Genomic DNA, 22,630 nt, shown 5'->3' with positions numbered 1-22,630 from the left:
CATTATCCCTGTTGTGAGCTCTTAACTTCCATCAGGGGAGAAGGGATGCTACTGAGAAAAGATGAGGTTTTGGGGGGAGAAATGGTTAGCAACATCAGGGGACTGTTTACTGTTTACTAGATACTTGACCAGTGACTTAAACACAAAAATGCATGCCAAGAATAATATGTGAGGAAAAACTAGCCCTTCTCCATTTAAACAGACATCGTAACAGAGATCTTCAGGCTTCAGTTTACAGATTATTTTGGTAAGAATTGAGGAGTTTTTGTTGCAGTTCAATTCACTGGACAAGACCCGAATTTTACAAAGGAAGATGGATCTAGAGCTATTTAACTCAACTTCTTTACTTTACAAACAAGGACATTGAGGCCCAAAGAGGGTAGGTGATTTGCCCAAAACTACATAGGTATTATAGTGGAAGAGCTGAGATCTTCTTTGGCAACATGCTGGGCTGAAGATTGCTTATTCAAATAAGAGCTCTAATTTATTCCTGAAAGCTATCAAATCTGACCAAGAAAATATCTTACCATAATGCAGGCTCAAATCTCAGATTCCCATTCCTTTCTCCCTCCAGCTCTCCACCCCATTTCCATCTCTACCCCATAATGTATGACATGAAATGTGAGCAGATGTTGATGTATAAGTCCTAGCATAATTTTTCAGCAGTTGAATTTAAATGAATTAAGAATTCTCAGTCCTACAGTGTGTTCTGGAGCTAATAACTGATTCCAAGAAACTTATTTTTAATCAAAATTTGTTCATGTCTGAGACAAGGACAATGAAGAAATTCATTGACTGAGTGATTCTGCTCCTGGCTCTATTCCTCACTTTCTGGATTTCAAAACCATTCCCTCTCTATTCCTGGCTCATTCTAGAACTCCTTTCATGCCTGGAGCCTCCTTAGCCTGGAATAACCTACTACTCCTTTGGCCTGCTCACTCTAAAATATACATTCTTAAGGCTCATACCACTTCTCCCATTAGTGAATTGCACCAAGAACCTTTATTTTTTGGAAGGACCCAGGTTGGCCTACCTTCATTCTCCTCTAAGCCCTGTTCCTAACTTTCTGGATTTCAAAATCATGCCCAAGGTGTGTAGGGTACATTCATTTCTTCCTTCCTTCCCCTCAACCACTTTTAGCTGCCCTTGGTGTATTGTCACATTAGAATGTGAGCTCCTTCAGAGACTGTCTTTTGTTTTGCTTATATCCCTATACCAAACACTTAGCTTAGTGATAGATATATAGTAAGTACTTAATAAATTCTTCCTTCCTTCCTTCCTTCCTTCCTTCTTTCCCTTCTTCCTTTCTTCTATCCTTCTCTCCCTCCCTCTTTTCTTTCCTTCCTTTCTTTCTCTTTTCATTCCCATAGATAGAGGTTATGACTTTTGAAAATGGTACCCTGGACAATAGCAGAATATTTAATATGAAGAATTCTTGTCACTTCCACCAATACTTTCTGCCAATATCCACTCAATAGCCTTCACCTGAGTAGTAACATTAACAAATAGTATTGAATAAAACATGCTCTATAAGTTTTGCTTTTACATATCTAAGAATAATGAAGCCTTTTTGGAAGACCTTAAATTTGAGAAAAGATCATCTGATAAGATATGACAGTAGTACATTTTATGCCTTGAAGATTTCCTTTTCAGTATCAAGAGGAATACTGTCAGTATTAGATTTTATAGGTGCCAAAATGCCACTGGTGACCTTCCTAAACCCCAAGGACACAGCTTAATAACATTGTCTAATAATCCGTCTTGAGAGTTGTCTTTATGAAACCTGATTATTTTTTATTACAATACACAAGTTTTCAAAGGGCCTTTCCAAAATCTCATTTTTTATTTGTGGACCTACCTATCCCTTAAGTTTTACATTTTGTTTACTCCTATATGTCAAAGATAAACATTTAAATCCATCCATTTTTGATAGGTAGTTAGGAGGTTTTAGAGAAAGGAAAACCTAAGATCAAATCCTGCCACAGATGCTTCCTTAGTGCTATTACCCTGAGCAAATCATTTAAACCATCTTTTGCCTTTGTTTGTATCCAGAGGGCTTAGCACAGTGCCAGGCATATATTAGGTGCTAAATAAATGCTTATTGGCTGACTAAATTATTTAGCAGCCTCAATGTTGAAATAGCTTCAGTAATAACTATACACCTCACAGAGTTGTTGTGAATGAGATACCTTAAGACCTTTAAAAATAGCCTGATGTTTTGTCCCAGTGTTGAAGCTTCTGTACTCTGCAGCAGGACCAAGACAAGCAGCATTGTGGGCATTTTAGGAACTCCACGCTCCCTTTAAAAGTCCTCTCAATTTGCTATCAACCACATTTTCTCTCCTGTCACATTTAGTGAATACATTAGCTCCTCCAAGTTCAACATGTTAACATAACAGGATGAGGGCCTGATAAATAGGGAGTAGTTTAAAAGGAAATGACCTATACCAACATATGGAAAGGGCAGCACATAATTTGGACTTTTCCAGCCCCCATGACAGGCAAAATCATCTATGTCTGATTTCTATGTCTCCCCAGCTTTCGGAATGTAAAGTTGTTTTGTTTTGTTTTTTTTTCTCAGTGTCCTCTGAACAAGGAGTTAGTTCTGTGAGTGTTATCTTCTAAACCAGTGTTTCCCACAGTATGAAGCAGGCCTCCCTGGGAAAGTTCCAGACAATTTTAAGGAATATTCTTATTTTCCTTGAGACTTGCCAAAACCAGACAGTAGGATTCAACAGATAATTCAAAATACTGTATTTAATATATTGTTCCCTGGGAGAGTGTAAAGTGGAAGTGATCCAATAAGTGGGATTAGATCAGACTGCCTGAAGACACACATTACTAAACACTATACTATGCTAATACACAGACACTTAAAAAAAAAAGCAATCCACTGACTTATTGATTACACTGTTCTGTACTGATCTCTTGAATAGGAGAAACACTTTCCTTTTATTTTCTCATTAAAACTCAAACTTTCCTTAAGCAGCTGGTAAATGGCATTGTCCTGTGTTTTGCCTAGGCTGAGAGAGGCAAATGATTTTTCTCCCAGGATCTTAGGAAAACAACAGCAGCCTCATGAAGAGAGCCCAGAAAGGTCCCTGACTCATTACTTTGTTGTTTAGTCCTGTCAGTCATGTCTGACTCTTCGTGACCCCATTTGGGGTTTTCTTGCAAAGAAACCAGAATGGTTTGCCATTTCCTTCTCCAATAAGTGACTTGCCTAGGGTCACATACCTAGTAAGGGTCTGAGGCCAGATTTGAACTCAGGAAGATGAGTCTTTCTGGTTCCTAACCCAGTGTTCTATCTACTGCACCACTGACTCATCCTTACTTCATGAAAACTTGACTAGATTTAAATCAAGTCCTTTTAATTTAAATCAATGTAAAGAAGTTTTGTTTTCCTCTCATGTACAAAAGGTGGGGAGGGGAAACTTAATTCAAAAAGTACTTACCTATGAAAAAAGGAGGAAAAGCACATGCCAAAGTTCTGGTCTATAGTTGGTCTCCTCGCCTCCATTCCCTTCCTTCCCTCTTCAATCCGTCTTCCACCCAGTTGCTAAATTCCTAAAAATCCATGTCACCAATCTCTCCCCCTGCCCCAATACCTACACCCAACAAAAACAAAGAACAATGGCTCCCCATTGCCTCTATAATAAAATACATAATCTTAAACCTAGAATTTAAAGCCCTTCACAATCAGGCTCACACCTACTTCCCATAGTACTCCCCTACCTATGCTTTTCTTTTTCTTTTCTTTTCTTTTCTTTTTTTTTTTTTTTTGGTGAGGTAATTGGGGTTAAGTGCCTTGCCCAGGGTTACACAGCTAGTAAGTGTCAAGTGGCTGAGGCTGGATTTGAACTCAGGTCCTCCTGACTCCAGGGCCAGTGCTCTATCCACTGCGCCACCTAGCTGCCCCTCGACTTATGCTTTTTGTTCTAGTCAAACAGGCCCACTAGCTGTTTCCCATTTATGATTTTCTATGCCCACTTCAACATCTGTCTGCTTAATGGGTCCCAACTGAATGGGTCCCAATTTCTGGAATGTACTTCCTCTTCCTCTGTGATCCACATCTCAGTTGTCAACTGTTTATGGAAGGCATTTCTCCAGTTATCAATACTCTCTCCCATAGTCAACCTACATGGGCCTACTCTGTATCTAAGCATGCATACATTATATCCTCTCAATAGAATGTAAATTCCTTGAAGGTAAGAACTGTTTCATTTTGTCTTTGTATCAGCAAAGACTAGTATAGTGCTCTGCACATAGTGGAGTAGGGGAGAAAGAGAGAGACAGAAACAGAGACAGACAGAGACAGAGAGACAGAAATCTATATATACCCCCAACATGTATACACACATACACATGGCATATATAAATACATACTATATATAATATAGGCAGTATATAAATAGCATATATGTGACATGTATACATATGTGAGACACATATACCTATTATATATAATGCAAAATACTGTGTGTATATATATCTCGTATATAATATATACATATATATGTATATAACCTATTTGAATTTCAGGTGTGTATCTATATATAAACACAGAAATACATATATAGATACATATATACTCGTTATATGCTTACACATAGGAATATGGGTATGTATATGTATATATTTTAAATTGAATTACATTATAAAGAACTGGAAAATATATGTGAATTTTACTCTAATGCAAAACCCTCCTTTTAAAGATCCTTACTATTAAAAAAAAATTAATGTCTAACAAATCTTTTCATTTTGATGCCCTGAGAAATTCAGGCCAGATTATTTTTTCACTTCTAATTTTGGGTCAGTATCAGAAAAAGAAGTGTTGAGATATTACATGAGAGTTTATGTTTCTGGAATTGTTATTGCTCAGGAAAGAAGCAGACCGTCACAAACAGAAACATTCTGCCCTCATGAGACTCACAACCCTTTTGGCAGACTCTGGGAGATGAGCATTGGAACTTCTAGATGAATAGCCATCCTCAATCTAAATTCCAGGCCTCCTCCATTCAGATACTCCTGATCTAAACCTGAGTATCCATCTCCTTCTCTATTGTCATATGCACAGATGTGCCAGACCATGAAATAATTAAGCTAATCCCCTCCAACCCCCATCTCAGCTTTCCTTCAACTATTGATCCCTGCACCCTGATGACACCTGCTGTGTATCAAAACCAGATTTGATTTCAAAGCCAGGGACTCATGAAAAAAGCAGAGGTCAGATCTGTCAAAGCATTCTTCAAGACAGGATTAAAAAAGAAAAAGTACTGTTCCTTAAAGTTTTTCTTAATTCCATTAATACTTCCAAATGATGTGTCTTCTCTGCCTTTGGCTTCCTTGGCCTCTGGAGCAATGTCTCCTTTTCTGACAGTGTAGAAAAACATGTCTAGGTGATACACCATGATAAAAGGGGAAAACAGAGGGCCAGTGTTGAACCTCATCAAGCAATAGGCCATAGGATCTAGGAGGTATTTGGTCCCCAAAGCCACTTTTATAAAGTTATCAGGATTACGTTGTATTCTCCCCACCAAAATTACTTCTCTATCAGCAATAACAATATTAAAAAAAAAAACTGAAGTCATTTTTAGCCCATATCCACAAAATCGTGACAGTAGACAGTGATAGTTTTTGTCAACTTTGTCTATACTTTCACTATGAACAATTATTTTTTCACTTGGCATTCACAAACCTATAACATTTTAAACAGTCTTACTTCTTTAACACTTCAGAGATTCTTCAAAGGAATAGACTCCTCTCACCAATACAAATAACAATCCCCCCATAAGTTATGAATAAGTATAATGTCATTATATTATAAAATGTAGAATAAATAATATAATAATAATATAGGTTTTAAATAGCACTTTAAGGGGTGCAAAATGCTTTACATCTATCTCTTTTGGTCCTCATAGAAACCGTGGGAGGTGAACACTTTTATTATCTACATTTTACAGATGGGGAAACTGAGGCTAGCAATAGTTAAGTGATTTTCCCAAGGTCACACAGCTAGTGGTGTCATGTGTCTGAGTCCAGATTTGAACTCAGGTCCTTTTGAATCCAGGGCCAGTGCTTTTATCCACTGTGCCTCCTAACTGCCCCCCTTGTAAAAAAAATTCTTTTTTTTTTTTTTTTTTTTGCAGGGCAATGAGGGTTAAGTTACTTGCCAAGGGTCACACAGCTAGTAAGTGTCAAGTGTCTGAGGCCATATTTGAACTCAGGTCCTCCTAAAAACAGGGTCAGTGCTTTATCCACTGTGCCACCTAGCTGCCCCCTGAGGCAACTTTTGAAGTGGACAAGGAAGAAAAGCACTCTATCTTACAACCAACCTCGTGATGGGACTCCTCAGAGCTAGCTAGGCTGGTCCTCACACCCTAGAAACACAATATATTACTAAGGATATATCCTACACATACCAGGGTTAACATGACGGTCAAATGAGATAATATCTGTTAAACACTTAGCACAATGTCTGGCATATAATAGGAACTATATAAATAAATGCTGGCTATCATCACCATAGGCAGCTAGGTGGCACAGTGGATAGAGTGCCTGGCCTGGAGTCAGGAAGACTCATCTTTATGAGTTCAAATCCAGCCTCAGACACTTACTACCTGTGTGACCCTGGGCAAGTCACTAAACCCTGTTTGCCTCAATTCCTTATATACAAAAAGAGCTGGAGATGGAAATGCCAAACCAGTCCAGTACCTTTGCCAAGAAAACCCCAAATGGGGTCATGAAGAGTAGGGCATGACTGAAATGACTGAACAAATCATCACCATAACTGAACAAATCAACACCATAATCAATCTCATTGAATTTCTGGCTTGGTAGGACCTGTCAAAAGGTGATACCACCTAGACTCAAGTACCACCTAGAGTGCACCCTAGAATGACAGATCTGCACACACATTCATTCTTCAGTCACATTTGTGGCCATCAAGGCTAAAAGGTTGAGAACCTTTGATCTTTGCCTGACCCAACCACAGTATCATTAGATTCAAGGGAGAAGAGTTTAGTGTTCAAAAACGACTTGTTTACAGAAAAATAACTAATTAAGTACATTGTAAGAGGCATTCTTATACAGGTATGGGTTGGATGAGATGGCACCAGAAGTCCCTTCAAATTCAGAAATCCTGCAAATGGATGATTTTGAGAAAACAAAGGCACTGAGTTCAGTATGTTAGCTATTTTTCCTTCTTTAGTTCTGACTTAAAGAAACACAGTTCTGAGAGGCTTATCCTTTGAAAATAAGATAAGATCCAATGCAAAAGTGTTTTTCAAGTTTGCTGCAGTGTTCTTCATCTCTGTTGGATTGGGTGTTCATACTTTGCCTTCTTTAGGCCTTAAAAATGTAACAAAAATAACTGAGTAGCAAATTTAGTAAAGAAAATATTTAAATATGTGCCAATTATATGTCAATTCTTGTAAATATATAATATATGGACAACTCTATGGGGAAATTCAATAGATACTAAGACTTGAATCAATTCTTGTTGATTAATTAAACAAGGAAGCAATCTAAATAGGATGTTTATTTAAAAACAGGTGAAATTGACAGAAGACATGACATATGTGTATGGATTTTTAAAAAAATTGTTGCTCAATTTGCCTCCAAAAAAAATCAATAGTAAGAACCATAGATCTGGAGTCCAAAGAACTTGAGTTTCAATGTCAGGTGAGCTACCTATTCTTTTGTGTGACCTCAGTCAAAACCTAAACCTTTCTGTGAGTAGCATTAATCTGACATTGCTGTTATCTAATTTCAGCTTCACAGCAGCACTGTGATGTTATTCCCTATTTTATAGATAGGGAAATGGGCTCAGAAAGATAAAATAACTTGCACAATAATAATGCAACTTGTTAGAAGAGGGAGTTGTTCCCATTTATTCCCCTTTCCCCCATTGTCCCATTTATCCCTCCATATCCTGCTCCTGCTCACTGTTCCTCACATGAGAAAAGAACTCTTCCTGACCCATTCATGGTAACTTTTTGAAAATCCTGCCCGCCCATCCTTGAAGGGCCAGCTCTGGAAGTCCCCTCCCCCATGAAGCCTCCTTCCCTGATCTCTCTAGCCCAAAATGATTTTTCTTACGCCTAGAACCACATATGGCTCATGATATCCTAATTTGTATTATAATTACCATATATGTATCATTTCTTTTTTTGTAGAAAAATAAGGGCAGAGAGTATATTTTATTTCATTTCTCTATCTCTTGCTTGCAGTGCTTCGTTAAAATTTGCTGAATAAATATATGAATGGTTTCATTCAACTGATGAAGGTCAGGTTTGCCCACCCACTGACAAATGTTGCACTTGTCTTAAAATTCTCAAACTTAGAAAAATAATTTTGACTGTTTATAATTTTGTTTTCAAATGAATGTCTTGCACATTTTGCTTAAAAGAGGATATAACTGCAGAGTCAGAACTAGATGTAGGCAAGATATACAGTTACCTGGGCTATTGTGGTTTTTTTCCTTTAATGGGATTTTTAAAATATTATTTTGAAATAAATACATCTATTTTCATCCAGAAAATTTCACTCTTCATGGCACATAGGGATTTGTTCTGCGATAAGCCAATGTGATTACTGCCCTGAATTCTGACTCGAAGCCTTCCAGGAGGCATAGTTAGCACACAGGAGTAACATATCAAATTGAAGAGGGCAAAATTGTCAAACTCTGCCCATTAAAAAAAAAAACAAACATAGGGGCAGCTAGGTGGCACAGTGGATAAAGCACCAGCCCTGGATTCAGGAGGACCTGAGTTCAAATCTGGCCTCAGACACTTAACACTTACTAGCTGTGTGACCCTGGGCAAGTCACTTGACCCCAATTGCCCTGCAAAAAAAAAGACAAACAAACAAACAAACAAAAAAAACCATAGATTGTAGGATTTAGAGCTGGAAGGGACCATGGAGAAGAGACTACTAGTTAGCAACCTTAGTTTATATTTAAGGAAATTATGATGTAATTTGCCTAAGGTCATACAGGTTTCCAAAATTCAGGGCTCTTTTTACCATACTGTATGGTCTCCTAAACCATTGTTTTTGTTCAGTCATTTCAATCATGTGTCTTTATGACCTCATTTGAGGTTTTCTTGGAGTGGTTTGCCATTCCCTTCCCCAGTTCATTTTACAGATGAGGAACTGAGGCAAACATGGTTAAGTGACTTGCCAAGAGTCACACAGTTATTAAGTATCTAAGTCCAGAATTCAAATGAGAAAGATGAGTGTTCCTGACTCCAGGTCTGGTACTCTATCCACTGTACCACCACCAACACCTCAACTGCCCTCTACATTCACACAATTCTTCCTCAGAATGGATGCTTAGAGCCACCAATAATTTGGAGGTTTTTTTGGTTTTTTGCTTTTGTTGTTGTTTTGTTTCTGTTTTTGCAGGGCAATGAGGGTTAAGTTACTTGCCAAGGGTCACACAGCTAGTAAGTGTCAAGTGTCTGAGGCCGGATTTGAACTCAGGTCCTCCTGAATCCAGGGATAGTACTTTATCCACTGCGCCACCTAGCTGCCCCACTACCAATAATTTTGGATATGTACCAATAACATTTTTATCAATTTCTCGAAAAAGCCAACATATAAACATCTTACCATTGGCTGGTACCTTATATTTTAAAAGCCCAATTACTTGGAGCCTTAAGAGAAACTCTCCAAATTCCAAGGAACACCAGTCCAACACAATTTGTTAGCTACAATAAGCATTTTTTTGTTGGGATGGAGAGAGGGAGTCTTTCTCTGCAATTTCAGTTACTTAAGTATTCACATTTTCTTTTTCTTTATTTCCTATTTAGTCTTAACTTAAACTTTTTTTCCTTTTTACAATTTCTAGAAACTTACTTTTGTCTCCCCTGTCCCCAGGAAACCAGCTAGTGTTTTCCTGTTTACAATCTGAAAGGTGTAACCCTAGCTGCTGCCATTGCATAGTGATCATAAAACATGGTTTGTAACAAGCAAAGAAAAAGGAGACCAGCTCAAGATTACTTGATCAGATAGAATGGACCTGAGTTTAAACCTGTTCAAAGTAAGAAAAAAAATGAAACTGGTTTCTCTTATTACTATGTAGTTAGGACATTGGTCTGTCTAGACGAAGATAACTTATACCATTTGCTGATACATGGAGGTATGCACTGATCATGTAAGTAAGCCATGAACGCCCATGCACCTGCTCCAACGGTGGGAGTAGAGCCTGTGGCTTTTCCTTGATTGATGTTGGTCTAACTGCTTCACAGTCTCTAGGGGTGAAGGGAAGTGGGCTCAGCTCAAAGCAGTCTGTGGCCCTAGTACTTCCACCTCACATCACATAAGGAATAGGAAGGTACAAAGATACGTATGTATATGAAGATACCCTGTACCCACATAGAGATTCAGAAAAAGTACCTAACCTTAAAATAAAATGAAACAAAACCAAAAAAAAAACCCTTTTAAAACCAAGAAATGAACCAAAGAAGGAAGCATCTGTCACTGGCACATCAAAAAGATCTGATCACAGGCAAATAGAAAATTACAAATGATATTTATTGCATTGGCTTAAGGTAATGTTGGATCCCTTTGATTTTTCTTGACCTGGCAAATTTTCTTCTCACCCAATGTGAAAAATGATTTCAGACTCATTTTGATTCAGTAAAAGATGCAATGCATATAGCTTTAGGCCTGCTTTAAGTAAGTCACCAAGTTTTCCTACCTTGCCTTAGATCATGTGCTTAAAACAAAATCTATGGATATTATACTTAAACTTTTGTTCACATGTATCCTATCCCTCTGACTAGTTATTTCCTCCTCAAGGGCAAGAACTGTGTCTCATATATCTTCATATCTGTAGTTACTACATCAGTATCTAATATATAGACATGTAAGCACTTCCTAATAAAGTTCCTCATAATGGCTGTAGTTAAAAAGAATGGTGAAGGGGCAGCTAGGTGGTACAGTGGATAAAGCACCGGCCCTGGATTCAAGAGGACCTGAGTTCAAATCCAGCCTCAGACACTTGACACCTACTAGCTGTGTGACCCTGGGCAAGTCACTTAACCCTCATTGCCCCACCAAAAAAAAAGAAAAGAAAAGAAAAGAAAAAAAGAATGGTGAAAAAAAAGAAATATCAAGCACCAAAAACTTTAAAGGTAACAATAACAAAACTTTGTCTTGAAAATAAGTACACATATAAGGTAAAGGTATGCTTTACATGAAATACTTGTGGCTCAGTGCATAGACCATCGTATGGAGAAATTCTCATAGAGAGCAAGACCTAACAATTCTTTTTGTTTAAACTTGAATGTAAGCATAAGGTTAAGTGATTTTTGTCATACTATAAACTAGACCAATTTTTCTTTCATATCATCATGCCTGCCCACTGTGATCCTCTTCTCCTTGCCTTGGAACCAATTTCCAATGTCCTTGTTGTACTCTACTATGCTGCCAACCAGAAGCTGCTTTCTAACTTACTCAAAATGGACCCCAACTCTAGAAGTATTCACCCAGTCCTCATTTAAATACAACTTTTTCAAGATTTTTCCAATCCTCTGTACTAGAATAAAAGCAGTCTCCTAAAGTATTTTATCCTGGCACATTAATAAGTTCTTTCTCCTCCAAATATTTGTACTTAATATTTTGCTTCTGAAGGCAAGACAGCAATTCAAATGATTCCTTAATACTTCAGTCACAGATTAGTGGAAGGAAACTTTTTAGTAAAAAAGGATTCCCTCCTAGCACCCTTTAAATCATACCACACCTATGTACAGGTAAGGCCAGTATTGGTCAAGGACATATGTTTCAAAATATGAAGCAAGAGCAACTCAGTTTCTAAAAATATCTCTAGTTTATATTCCATTTCCTCTCTTGAAGAGTCTTCCTCCCTAACAGTGCCATTCATTCATCCAAGATGGATTTAATACAAGACAAGATTATAATATTTAAACACATAATTGGTCACATACAAACATCTGGTTTGATTTTCTGTTCTATAATCAACATTTAAAACCACTTCTTACCTTTCATATCTCTTCCCTTACTCCCTCATCCTCAAAAATGTCTTCAGCCCATAACATTATCAAGGAGTCTTTTTCCACTTCCAAGAAGAATTTAAGGAGGATATAAACATGACAGTCTCCCAGTAACAGTTTCCTAGTTAAAAAATTAACGTTGTCCTAATAACGGTGAGCTACATTGTATATTACTTTTTAAACCCCACTTTTTAAAAAAATGGTTATCCTTTGACACAATGAAAAAAGGTTATGGGATTTACTTAACTTCCATACCTAAAGCAAACAAATCTTATGTCTAACCACAAGTAGAATGAAGGAAAATATATGGAAAGAGCGATATTTTATAATTCCATTTGTAAAAGCTGAGAAGCAACCTGATCTGGAAAGGCAGCCCAATGGAAGCTGGCAATCTTTGGATGAAAGTCAGAGGTTGTGCATAAGGGGGTGGAAAGATGCCACTTGAGTAAGATAATATGGAAATAATGTCCTTTGAAATTTCAATAAATCTGCATGAACAAATTATTGATAGGCAGGCTCAATGAAATCTAAATTTAACATCATTTAAGGGAGAAATTAAAAAGACTACTTAGATTGGTGTTTCCATTTTTTTACCATTTCCTTTACAAAGTATTCTAATTCATTCCACTCCATAGGTTTAACCCATTTTGATTTGGAATATATCCTACTGGGGCATGAATAACAGCTTCTCATCTTCTACTCCCCAAACTTTACTTCACAACCCTCCTACGATCGTGTTCCTTATATATAAATCTGGTAATGCCTCTCTTTTGCATAAAAACTTTCAACGGCTCCCTATTGACAGCTGAGTAAATTCAAAACTGATTAGTTCGCTATTTAAGACCTCATAAAATTTGGTTCCAGCCTACCTTTCTAAACTCTTCTCATATTATTTGCCTCTTTGTGCTCAATGTTCCAACCAATTAGAAATACTCATCCCCCCTACCCCACCCCTACCTTCTCTCTGTGTGCCTTGGTCCATTTTGTTCCCTATGTACAGAATGGCTTCTTCATCATTCTTATTGAATTCTTATTTATCCTTATTGCCCAACTAAGATTAAACCTGTGTCATGAAGCTTTTCCATGTGATAATAATCCTGCCCCAACTCAGACCTCACACAGCAATTTTCTAACTTTCTCTTGTGCATTCACCATGAATCATCCAGAAGAGACACAGAAGAGGGATATGTCCACTACCTACCATATAGAGTTCTTTTAAGAAAAGTACTTCAGAGCCTTCGTGTTGATATTTGAATGAGCTATTATCACAACCTAATTGTATGAAAAGGCCAAAGGACATTGATTTTGGAGCCAGAGGACCTGGGTTAAAATCCCGCCTCTGGGGGCAGCTAGATGGCGCAGTGGTTAAAGCACCGGCCCTGGATTCAGGAGTACCTGAGTTCAAATCCGGCCTCAGACACTTGACACTTACTAGCTGTGTGACTCTGGGCAAGTCACTTAACCCCCATTGCCTAAAAAAAAAAAAAAAAAAAAAAAATCCCGCCTCTGTTACTTAGTATCTCGGAATCCTTCAGCCATGTACTTAACACCTCTGGATCTCAGTTTCCTCATGTGTAAAATGAGGTGCTCAGATTTGAGGGCCTCTCAGGTCCCTTCTGGCTCTGAATCCATAATTCAAATTCAAAGATGACATATGGTCATATTAATGGCATCTATATGAAAGCATTACTATAGCCCTAAAATTCTAATACCCTTCTAAAGTGCGGATTAGAGCCACCCACATTGGGAAAAAAATCTGAGCAATAAATAATTTTGATCATCTTCAAAAAAGTATTTCATTGCTTTGAAAATCTATAACTTCTTTATTGTAGGCATGCCCTGTCCCATTGAGTATTATAGGTCTTCTCCACCTGAGTAGATGGTTTTGAGTACCTTCAGCTGAAGAACTCTTCACCCGGTGGCCTCCCTAATAACCAAGCACTTTGAATGTAGCATGTCAGTAGGCCTGAAGTCAGAGGCCTTCCAGATTGTCAGGGCCTGCCAGAACTTGAGCTCCACTGGCATAGCTTTAATGAACCCAGGCTCACCTCCATGCTGGGATGAGGCATCAGAAGATGATGTCAGTAAAACAACCATGTGTGATGACACTAAAAATCATCTCATTCCACACTTTCAAACCCTGTAACTGAGCAATGTCTAACAGAGCAGATGATATCTGTAATAGGAAAAACATGAAAGAAAAAGAGAGAGGGAGGGAGAGGAGACACAGAGACAGAGACACACAGAGATAAAGAGACAGAGAATGAGTGAGAGGCAGAGAGAGTGCAAAAGAGACATGGAGAAAGAAAGAGAGAGAAAGAGACAGAGAGGGTACAAAAGAGACAGTGAGAGAGACAGAGAGTGAAAGTGAGAGAGGAGATAAATACAATGAGATAGAAAGTGAAAAAGAAACAGAGACAAAGAAAGCAACAGAGAGTCAGACAGAAAAACACAAACAGAGTAAGAGAGACACGGATAGAGGTCTTGAGAAAAATAGGCCCACAATTTGTCAGGTACACAAACTATTGACAATTTTGCAAAGGGAAATCAGACACCAAATTGCCTACAGGAGCCACTATCCCGTTAACCTTCACTGCCTGTCTTTTCCCTTCAAGTGCGATGATTTGGCAGTGCCAGAACTCTTCTGAGAGAAGTCAAGAGTCACTGTGCCAGCCCCAGCTGTTCCAATCTCAGCCCAATCTGTTTCATACAGTTGGCTGTGTTATAACAATAACATGGCTACAACTTCACCTTCCTATGCTGCAAAGATCATTCCCTGTCCCTCTGAGAGGAATGGTAGTAAAGAGAGTGTGTGCCTGAGGCATAATAAATAGAAGGCCCTGAGTAACATTGCTCCAAAAAGGCAAGACTGTGCCAACAAAGGCACCTGACATGTTCTCTTTACAGCAAGGGGATAGAAAATAAGAGCTGAGGTAGTGTAGAAAGAAAGAGATAAAGAAGGGGAAAGGGGTGGGAAGTTAGGAGAAAAAGGAAAAATTGGTGAGGGGTAAACATACATGTGCACACACAAAAGGGATAGAAGGAAAGAAAGGAATAGGAGGAGAAGAAAGAAAACTGGTAAGAGATAACAAGTAATGCCACAGTGATTCAGGGTTTGCCATGAATCAACATGTCAATTGTCTTTACAATTATGACACAGAGAAGGAAACAAACTTTGCAACAAATAATGAGAACCATTAAACTATTTAAAAAAATAAAGCCTAATCCCATGCAAGGGCTTGGGAAATTTTGTTTGAACATTTCTGGAGATTCACTTCTGCATCTAGAAACATGTCTGACCTCCCATGCACAAGGCTTTTTGGAAACAGGGTTTAAAAGAATAGTGCTTTTTCTTCATTCTGGTTTGTATCTACATTAACTCACCTCGGATGTTTCCTTCCCCTTTTTTTGATATACACAGGAAACTTTTTTTAACTCAACCTGATGGTATCTTTTTTTGGCATTTTTTCATTTTTTCTCATCCTCTCTCCTCAACAGATTGGCAAACACCAACTAGCAAATTAGAGCCAGATACTTATTACTGGTCACTTTTTTTTTTCTTTTCTTTCTTTCTCTTTTTTCAGGGCAATGAGGGTTAAGTGAGTTGCCCAGGGTCACACAGCTAGTAAATGTTAAGTGTCTGAGGCCGGATTTGAATTCAAGTCCTCCTGAATCCAGGACTGGTGCTCTATCCACTGTGCCACCTAGTTGCCCCCTTGGTCCCTTTTTTTCAATCCCTATCACCTGTGTTTCTTGGAACAACAACAACAAATTAAGCATTTGGGGTGATATGGAAACATAAGTCTTCAAGACATAGGCACCATGATAATTCAAGAATGGATACCTCTATAATTTTAACTAATCCATTTTAATTTTTAAGACTAATTGCTCCAAAATTAGAAACTTGCAAATTTTAAAGAGCTGACGACCAGGCAGCAGTATGCCTTCTGAGACATCTTGAGGTTCAGATTGCTTCTGAAGACACGAGAAAGACTAGGAAAAATACTAGAAAGCAAAAACAATTGATTTGCATTCTATACTTAACTAATTCTTTTCCTTTCACTCCATTTCATTCAGAAAGTAGTCTTTGAAGATATTTCAGACCACATTTGATGCCATTTTGAATAAACAGCATCTCTTATATAATCTATGTCACTTATGGAGTAGTAGCTATGCCAAGATTTCTAAAATGCCATTCAGACTTGAAAACCCTTTCATGCTACAATTACAATAATTATTCTTGCTCCACTTAGTGATAAGATTTAACTGAAAAAACTGGGTAAGGAGGGAGAGCAAAGGCTAAACTATATATCACACTGGAAACTTGCTGAAGTACTAACTTGACTACAGATCAGAATTCATTATAAGTCAAGGCAGTCATGGAGCCTATTCAAGGGAATTTACTTACTTAAGTAGCAAAAGTACACATTATGAAGGAGTTCATTTGCACAGTGGCGCCATGGTATGAAGCCTAGTGACTAGTATAGTGAGACTTTCCTCCGGTCTTCCCCATGAATAAATCAGTGAAATACTACCCTTGACTGCACCCAAGGAAACACATGCACACCACACACATACACGTGTGCACACACACACACACACACACATACACACACACACAACACATATAACTCTGGAAAATCTCTAATTCTTTCACCAAATCAACAGAAGCCAGTTTGAAAAAAAGCCAGAAATTAACCCTTTGCTAAAAGGAGACAAATGACTTGCAATCCCATTAGCCACACCTGCAGACTAATTACCAGCCTTTGATGTGTTCTCTCTTTCTTTAGCCAAAAAGCTCAGTGGAGTCATCCTGACATTTAAAGTGCAAGGTAAAAATAATTCATTGTGAGGTAATTTAGTGTAAGCTCAGGTCATGTCTCAATCTTGCCAAACAAATCTAAATGCCAGGGATCCTTTCCTGTTGCCTTTAGACTTCAGACAGATGTGGTTGCTCACCTGGTTGGCTCCCTTCCTCCCATTGATCCCTGCTTATTTCCTTTAGGTTTTAAGTGTGTGTGGCGGGCTGGGAGAGAAGTCTGACATGCTCAGCCTCTTTGGCTGCTCCCAGCTCCTTCCTGGCAGTCACACTTGGCCTCGATAGCTCCTGGGAAGAAAAAGAAAAAAAATGTAATAGCTAACATTTATATAGGGCTTTAAAGTACAATATTCAGCAGGCAGGGATAGATCTGTGACTTACCAGCCAGAGTAAATATGGCCTGCCCTATCAGAAAAGCAGAAATAGTCTTTGAAGTCTAGACCAGATCACACCATCATAGAATCACCCCAATCCAGTGTTAAAAGTTAACCATATCAACTACATTTGTTGAACGTGGGTATAAAACAACAAAGGAATATCATGAAACTTTATGAGATCAGGGTTATGTCCTAGCCAAACTATATCTTGCCTAGAAGTATTCTGCACGTGGTAGGCACTTAATCAAAGTTAGCTGAATGTGTTGAGATGAGCATGGATTGAAAAAGGGTTTCCATCTCAGTAAATACACACACATATACCCATGCATATGTATGTATGTATGTATGTATGTATGTATGTATGTATGTATGTATGTATCTATCTATCTATCTATCTATCTATCTTCTAATGGTTAGTTAAATGGTTTAAGGATAAAGCAATGGGTCTGGAGTCAAGAAGACTCAAATCCAATCCCAGACACTTACCAGCTTGTGACCCTGGGAAAGTAACTTAAACTTTGGGTCAATTTCCTCAATTGTAAAATAGGAGGTCATAATAATACCTGCTCACAGAGTTGTTGGGAGGATCAAATGAGATAGTTGTAAAGCCTTTAGCATAGAGCCTGGCATGCAGTAGGTACTTTATTAATGCTAGTTCCTTTTCCCATTTAATACTACATAAATAAAATTCAGGGCATCAGTGTAAATTTTTGTTTTAGTAATTTATTGTTATATAAACTATCATTTAAGTAAAAAATCTGTTCTTATAGGTTTTTTTTTTAAATCAATGCCAGGAAATTTTCCCCTTCAAGGTGAGGGGAAAAGATAAGCTAGGGGCATTAATTTAAGGTAGGGATGAGGAAAGGGTCATGGGGAAGGGAATGAGGGAAAGATATTGGATCTTCTTCATTCTTTCCAGGTCAACTGTAGATGTTATTTCTAGTCCTGATTCTACACCCCGCCAAGAGTAGAAAACACCTAAATCTACTAAACGAATATAACATATTAAACAATTTCAAGCTAAAGATAACTTCCTTATGACCCCTGAATATTTTCTTTAGCAAATGTACATTTCATAGAAGTGGATAACAGAAGGGAAAGGAATAGCTGGAATATCTAAGGAGAAGGTGAGAACAAAAATGGTTCAGAAAGACAGTGAGAGGGATTTCTGAAGGATGTCATTTATAGGGTGCAGCAGCATATGTTGGGAAAAGACAGATCATTCAAACACACATTTGTTCTCAAGAAAAAATCTTGCCACAGCCTACAACTACTGTATATAACAGATTTTGGGTTTTGAGTCTTAATTTTTACCCATAAACTGAAAGGAAAAAAAGGATTAAATAATAAAATGTGAGTAGATGGGTTTCTTTTTAGATATTTTTCTTTGCCTGTCAAGAATGACATATGTGCTCCTTAAGTGATTTTTTTTTTGGACTAATGACCGAGTTGATCATAATATCTCTGAATCATCCTCTAGTTTCCCTGAATCAGAACATGAATACTGTTTTCAAGTTTCAGTTCTGCCACAGTTGTATTTTTTAAGTGGTCTGATATGTTTCTTTTCTACAGCTCACTGTCATGTTTGGGGAACCAATTTGTTTTGGTAAACAAGGTTAGCCCTGGCATTTAGTCACTCCATTCTAGTCATCAGTATCAGGGCAATATCTCGTCATCAATGTGAGTGTTTCCTCTGTGACAGGGGAAAGAAAGTTGTCAAGCTCACTGCCTCACGAAGTTCCTCATTTACCAAATTTAGAGCAATGAGACTTCAAATTAGTGGTCCTTACGGCCATAAACCCACAACTGTGCACTTCAGACCTTCAGAAACAGAGAGACCCCTTAATTTTAGTTCTAATATTTGGAAACTAAGTACATTTTGCAATGTTAAGAATATACTTTCCAAGTAAATATGGTGGGCACTAACTTTCTAGTTTGCCCTACTAGAAAAATAATGAACACTATTTATCAGCAGCTACCTGTCAATTATAGACCTCATGTTGTTCATGGTATTTGTGATTTACTGCAGGAAAAACATTGATTCTCCTAATGATGATGGAAAATTCTGCTGAATTTTGTATAATGTAATTGAAAGGACACTAAATCAAAACCATAAAATATCCTTCAAACTTATCTTAGCTCTTTCAAAATTTTATACAGCAACAAAATTTGTGTTGTCATATCCTAGAATGTTATGAGCTTTTCAGGACCTTCAAGTGATTTAAGTGTGTGCACAGTACTACCACAATACATAGCACCTAATTAAGCAATTTAGGTTCTCTTTAAAGGAAAAGTAACCCGGAGCTACAGTCCTTATGGAGAAAGGCAGGTGAAGAATCCAGAATAAAGAAGTATTATGGATGGAAGACTAGCAATGGTGTGGTAATGTTGATTGGAACATCAGAAGAGTGTATACTATTTCCCAAAGTAAGATGTTTAAAAAAGGAGTGTTACTTTCAGAAAAATTAAAAGAAGATGCCGCAAACAAGCATCTTCGCTTGTATTTCATTCCTGCTACCATCAATTAATTGAGTATGAAAGGTATTACTTGGAAAAAGGAGAGGAGAAATCAGTCATTTTTTCATTCATGTCTGATTCTCTATGACCCCATTTGGGATTTTCTTGGCAAAGATATTGGAGTGGGTTGCCATTTCGTTCTCCAGCTTATTTTACAGATGAGAAAACTGAGGTAAACAGGGTTAAGTGACTTGTCCAGACTCACACAGCTAGTAAGTGTCTGAGGTCAGATTTGAACTCAGGAAGATGAGTCTTCCTGACTCCAGGGCTAACACTCCATCCACTGAGCCACCTGGATGGACTACAAAATAAATAAATACCACCCACTTAGAAAGTAGAAAACAGAATAGGTGAGAAAACTTTGGGTGCTATTTGATTGAATTTTCTAGTCCCCACCCCCCCCCACTTATAATAAAAGGATTCAGCTCTTCTTATTATAGAATTTATAATTGGAAAGGCCATTAGAAATCATTTAGTCCAGGCAGCTAGCTGGCACAGTGGATAAAGCACCAGCCCTGGATTCAGGAGGACCTGAGTTCAAATCTGGCCTCAGATACTTGACACTAGATTGTGACCCTGGGCAAGTCACTTAACCCTCACTGCCCCCTCCAAAAAATATCATTTAGTTAAACCCTTTCATTTCACAGACAAGAAAACTGAGACCCTGATGAAGAAAATCACTTGTCTAAGGTCACAAAACTATTTAGTGGCCATTGGAGAACTAGAACTGAGCTCTCAACACCCCCACCCGAGTCCCTACCTCCTTACACTAAATGATGCTGCTGAGGTAAAAAACAAACAAAGCTTTGGAATCTTGAAGAAATGGTTATCAAATGGCAAAGAGTCATCATCAAGGTAGTTTATATTAGCAAGTTACAATCTTAGATATTTTACCCAGACCAAAAATTTTAAAAAGGAGAAAAGAAGACGGGTACCTGCTTGTGTTTGCTTGCCATTTCCTAGCTTTAGAGAGTTAAAGATTCTGAAGAAAAGGTTTCTTCAAATGTGAAGGAGCACAGATGACCAAATAGAAAAGATAAATAGGCTTTTATAAATCATCATGGGGACCACAGAGGCATCATAAATCACAGCCATGAAGCTCTAGTCACTTTCAACCTACTGTATATGGTATTTTCTTTAGTTGCACTATTTATTCTTCCCTAAGGTTTATTTGTCTATCATCCTACATTCAGACTAAGGTCCAGGATTATACATGTGCCCCTATACACACACAGGCATAAGGACCCTCACATACTCTAAATTTTTAGGGTGATGATGCCCAATTTAAAATTTTTTTTTCCTGAAGGAGCCACCAGCAAATATTATTCTCTTCCCCATCCCCATCCCTTCTGATTCATTTTACTTCATTCCCCCCAGCCATTTTTTTACTGTTTGATACATGGTCAAAATTGACCATGACTTATTGGATAACAATTACACACTCACACACATACACACATGCACACACAATCACAAGTCAAATTTAGCAAAGATGAAGGTTCCCAAACAACTGATCAACAAACATTCATCAGGCACATACTATGTACCAGGCATTGTTCTTGGCACTGGGAATAGCAAGACAAAACCACGAGATTGTTTTGATCATAAGGGAATTTACATTCTATCATGTGACATAACATTCCATATGGGCACATACAAAATAAATACATGGTAGTTTTGGGGGTGGGGGAGGGGAATTAGCAAAGACTGGACATTTGCAGGTCTTATTTCAACAAAACATGTACTTAGAGATCAGGTGTTCCTTATGAACATCTTCCTTATGAACTTCACTACCATGAAGAGCTCCAGATGAAGTATGATATTTAGAAGGAGCAGGAAAATTCTAAAGTGTGCAAGAATAGTGATTTTGATTGGTTTAAGTTTCAGTTATACTACTGCTTTGTTTTTGTTTTCATATTGTTCTCCCCAATTACTAAGGCAATTTATTTTGTTTTTGTTTTTGTGTTTTTTTCGGGGCAATGGGGGTTAAGTGACTTGCCCAAGGTCACACAGCTAGTAAGTGTCAAGTGTCTGAGGCTGGATTTGAACTCAAGAACTCCTGAATCCAGGGCCGGTGCTTTATCCACTGCGCCACCTAGCCGCCCCTACTAAGGCAATTTATAACATTCTTTTTTAAAAATTTTGAGTTCCAAATTTTCTCCCTCACCTTTCCCCTTCCCCCTAAGACAGTAAGCAAATTGATATAGGGTACATATGAACAATAACTATACTATTTGACATTTTGTTAAACCCAGAACCGAAGGAAAGTAAAATTGTTTTCTACTAATCCTCCGCCCACCCACCCACCTACCTAACCATAGACATCATCACAGGTTTAAAACTAGAAGGGACTTTAAAAGTCATCATGTACCCTCACCCGGTCCCTTTATTTTACTGGAAATTGAGGCCCAGAAAAATTAAAGGATTTGACCAAGGTCACACAGCTAGTAATTGTCCTTGGTGGAATTTAATTCAGGCCTTTCTGACTCAAAGTCCAGTTTTCTTTTTGAAACATCAAACTACCTCTTGGTAGATAACGAAGAATTCAAACTTCAGAGGGCTGATGTTGAAACATACCTCCTTTCTCTTGGCAGAGAGATGATAGACAGTAGGTGTGAACTGCCTTGTCAGACATGGATATTATGTGAGTTTGCTTTGTTTAACTCTGCTTTTTTTCTTTACAAGGACAGGTTCTTTTAGAGGGTTACTGGGTGTGGACATTGTGAAGAGATGGAAATGCATAAAAACATCAAGAAAAGAGTTTTGTTTTGTTTTATTTTGTTTAAGTGTCTGGTGACACATTCTAAGGCTATAAATAACCTGAAGAAAAAAAACAAACTCTTGTGCTTCCAAGTCAACTCTGCCAAAGCCTGGTCATTTATATGTTTACTGGGGACTAG

At 37.9% G+C, this 22,630-nt stretch overlaps 1 long non-coding RNA gene across 2 annotated transcripts in view; it reads right to left on the bottom strand.

Moving 5' to 3' along the window:
• The window catches only part of LOC122743770, a 379,759-nt gene that overhangs the window by 84,987 nt on the left and 272,142 nt on the right, over positions 1-22,630 (bottom strand). For both annotated transcript variants that reach the window (XR_006355023.1, XR_006355021.1), the window contains exon 4: positions 16,977-17,124. This is a non-coding gene — a long non-coding RNA (uncharacterized LOC122743770). The remainder of the gene's footprint in view (positions 1-16,976; positions 17,125-22,630) is intronic.

The sequence above is a fragment of the Dromiciops gliroides genome, chromosome 1, assembly GCF_019393635.1.
Source record: "Dromiciops gliroides isolate mDroGli1 chromosome 1, mDroGli1.pri, whole genome shotgun sequence".
Lineage (NCBI taxonomy): Eukaryota > Metazoa > Chordata > Mammalia > Microbiotheria > Microbiotheriidae > Dromiciops > Dromiciops gliroides.
The sequence above is the reverse complement of the archived record's forward strand: the minus strand, read 5'-3'. Positions and strand labels throughout refer to the sequence as shown.